Raw genomic sequence first — 4,254 nt, 5'->3', positions numbered from 1 at the left:
CTTTCCTTCCGGATTCATCGTGCTGACCTAGAACACACCCTACTGCTCCATCGAGTACAGATAAATACATAATCAAAGATCGGCCCGGTTTGGGCGGCACTAAAACTGGTGGATGCAACAAATAATCTTTAATCTTGTCAAAAGCCTGTTGACACTCCTCATTCCAATACAACGGCACATTCTTTCTCAATAATTTGAACAACGGCTCGCATGTGGCAGTTAGCTGGCCGATGAACCTCCCAATGAAATTGATCTTCCCTAAGAAGCTTTTCACGTCCTTCTGAGTTTTCGGCACTGGCATATCTCGAATTGCTTTGATTTTTGCCGGATCTATTTCTATGCCCTTCTTGCTAACAATGAATCCCAACAGCTTACCCGCAGGTGCTCCAAAGGCGCATTTTGCAGGATTTAGCTTCAAATTGTACTTCCGTAACCTCTCGAATAATTTCTTCAGATCAACCAAGTGGTCCTCTGCCCTTTTGGACTTGATTATAATATCATCCACGTAGACCTCCATCTCCCGGTGGATCATATCATGAAATAGGGTTGTCATGGTCCTCTGATATGTTGCTCCAGCATTCTTTAAACCGAAAGGCATGACTCGGTAGCAAAAGGTACCCCAAGGGGTAATGAAAGCAGTCTTCTCCCTATCCTCCTCTGCCATTAAAATTTGGTGGTAGCCAGCAAAACAATCGCAAAAGGTTTCAATCTCATGTCCGGCCGTATTGTCTAAGAGAATGTGAATGTTTGGTAGAGGGAAATCATCTCTAGGACTGGCTTTATTAAGGTCTCTATAGTCAATACAAACTCTTACCTCTCCACTCTTTTTTGGAACAGGGACAGGATTTGAAAGCCAAATTGGGTAATGGGAAACAATGATAATGTTGGTTTTGAGTTGTTTTTCAATTTGCTCTTTTATTTTGAGGCTCATATCTGGTTTGAATTTTCTGGGTTTTTGCTTTATGGGTGGAAAAGAAGGGTCTGTGGGTAACCTATGCACCACCACATCAGTTGAAATGCCAGTCATATCATCATAGGACCACGCAAAGACATCTTGGAACATAGTCAAAAATTCAAGCATCTCCTTTTTCTGCCTCTCATTCAAATGAATACTAATTTGCACCTCCTTAACCTCATCCTCAGTGCCAATGTTAACCTTTTCTGTTTCCTCCAGGTTCGGTTTTGGTTTTTCCTCATATTGTTCAAGATCCTTTGCAAACGAATCGGACACTTCCTCATTATCACTCTCGCTTTGGAGTTCGGATTCACAAACCTCCAAGTCGTGAGTGATATAGAGATTGCCATTATCGAATTCCAGAATTGTGATATCCAAAGGATCAAATAATTTTATTTCTGGCCATCTGAAAGAATTAGCGAATGTGGGGTAATAAGTAAATAAGCATACAACAAACAAACGAATCAAGCAATATGAATATAAACAAGCAAATAAACAACACAACAATGACAAGAACAACTTGTGCATTTTCATAAAGACCATTGATTGAAAGCAGAAAGCAAATGGAAATGAAAACTTAACAATATTTACATGCGAAAATGTTAGTCAAAAAGTAAAATTGTTTTCATTGCCTATTTACAGATGCAACTTTTCATGAATTCACATGAATGATAAACCCCTTTCAGTTTACCGAAACTCCTTCCGAACGGGCAGGAACTCGGCTGTCCAATTGGGAATTGATCCTTCGGGGATGTCAGGAAATTCAGCTTCGCCTGGAACACTATCTTCAAATGTTGCCCCAACGAACAATTGGGCCAAACTAGCTTCAATTTCGTCAACTGGGTTGATTTCTGACATGATCACCTCGGCTGGTCGTGGGAAAGTATAATGCAGGGGTGGAATGTCAAGAGCCCTTTGCCTTCCTTCTTTCTCCGCTTTCTTGCGCTCCTTCATTTCTCTGATATCCTTAGCAGTTGGTCGGAAACCCAAACCAAACGAATCATTTTTCTCCACAATCTCCACTGGCTTTAAAATTCCTTGCAGATCTCGTCCCAGCCCTTTGTCAAATTCATAGCCTCCGCGGATCATCTCCTTAGCCATCATGACACTAGCCCTTGATAGAGCTTGCTCCTCCTTTGTTATCCAACTGACGGAGACAATATCAGATGTGCTATGAGGGGTCACCGTGGAGCTTCGGCTACCCTCTTCTTTGGACTCGGAATCGGTGATTACAAGGCAATCCTCTTCAGCAAATATAGTTATCAACTTGTCATTTACTACAAATTTCAACAACTGATGTAATGAAGAAGGCACCGCTCCAGACTTGTGAATCCATGGCCTGCCAAGCAAAACGTTATAAACACTAGGAAAGTGCATGACTTGGCAGGTTATTTGAAACTGGGCGGGTCCCATTTCAACTACTAAATCCACTTCTCCTATTGGCTCTCTTTGTGCTCCATCAAAACCTCGAACGATGGTCCCTGAAGGCCTCAGCTTGATGTCTTGCAATCCCAGCTTCTCCAAGGTGCTCCAAGGACAGATATTAAGCGCGGATCCATTATCAATCAAAACCTTCGGCAGCCTTTTCCCATTGCACCTAACAACTATATACAGGGCCTTGTTATGTCCAATGCCTTCCGCCGGCAGTTCCTCGTCAGAAAAAGTAATTTGCTTGGTGAATAACACACTCCCAACCACGTGCGAAAAATTATCAACAGAAATGTCCCTAGGGATTTGAGCTTTAGTCAATACCTCGATCAACGCATCCCTATGCACATCTGAAGAAAAAAGTAAATCCAACATGGATATCTGGGCAGGTGACTTGCTTAGCTTCTCAATCACATTGTATTCACTTCTCTGGAGCCTTTTAAGAAAATCCAAGGCTTCCTTCTCAGTGATTGTTGGTTTGGCGGGTGGCTCGGAATTATTTGCTTGAATCGGAATGGTTGCTTCAAACGGGCTTGCAATTTTCCCCGATCTTGTGACCACTGATACTTCCTTCTTTGCAATTGACCTTTCCCCAATCTGTACAGTAGGTTCATCATAATTCCATGGTACTTGTTGCAGGCTCAGGACAGGCTCCTGCTTCGGGAATTCAATAACCACCGGCTCTAAAGACTCACTCTCAGCTGGCGTGAGATCCAAGATAAAGGGTTTCTCGTCCTCTTCAAATGGCAGTTCTATGACAAAAGGTTGGTCTGTGACCCCAAACACTTCAGCTTTCCTTGCCAATTCTTTGACTGGTTCCACATACTCCGTATCATCCAGAATAACCCCAATGGTATTGGCATGTTCCGGTAAAGGGTTCCTATTTACGTTCGGCCCTTGCGCCTCCCTTTTCCGGATTACAATCTCCCCGGCTTCAACCATATCTTGGATTTTATGCTTAAGCGCTTTGCAATCAAAGGTGGCATGTCCGGGGGCCCCAGAATGATAAGCACAGACAGCTTGTGGATTATACCACGCGGGCATGCCATATGGGTAGGTAGGAGGGGGTACTGTACCAATTTTCCCGGCGGCCTTCAACTGGTCATACAATTGGTCCAGAGGCCTGCCTAAATTGGTAAATGTACGGCTAGGGGGTCGGTTGTAAGGTTCAGGAGGTTGAGGATGGTTGTAAACAGGTCTATTTGGAGGAGGAAATCTTGGGTTATATGGTGGACGAGGTCGATTTTGGGGTGGATTTGGTTGGGAAATTTGGAAAGGGGCTGAAGGTGGGTTTGGATAGCTTGGGCGAGGTCGAGGGTGGTGGATGTTGGTAGTATATACAGGGTGCGGATTTGAGTAATAAGGGTAATGGGGTTGGTAGATTGGGTTGTGTTGGTAACGGGGTCGGGGTGAAGGGTCTTGGTTCCAAATAAAGGTTGCATCCCCCTCCTTTTTCTTGAACGGTGGCTTTTTCACATTGCTTCCTTGACCTTGTAAAGCATCCAACTGAGATTTAAGGGCGGAGACATTGACAATCTTCCCAGCTCTCACAAAGTCATCAAACTCCTCAAGTTTATTTACAATTGCAGCAAACGAACATCCGGTCATGCGGAAAATCTCTTCGAAGTACGGCGGATCATGGGCTTTGATGAATGTGCGAATAATTTCATCCTCAGTCATCGGTGGTTCCACCTTCGCAGCTACTTTTCTCCACCTCTTGGCATAGGTCTTGTGGTCCTCAGAAGGCTTCCTTTTCGTTCCTTCCAGAGTAGTCCGGGTTGGCGCTAGCTCGCAGTTGTACTCATATTGTCGAATGAAGGCATTGGACAGATCGAGCCAGGTCTTCGCTTCCTCTGGCTTTAGGTTGGAGT

Source organism: Coffea eugenioides, chromosome 11 (genome assembly GCF_003713205.1).
Source record: "Coffea eugenioides isolate CCC68of chromosome 11, Ceug_1.0, whole genome shotgun sequence".
NCBI classification, from domain to species: Eukaryota; Viridiplantae; Streptophyta; class Magnoliopsida; order Gentianales; family Rubiaceae; genus Coffea; species Coffea eugenioides.
This window is presented reverse-complemented; position numbering follows the sequence as displayed.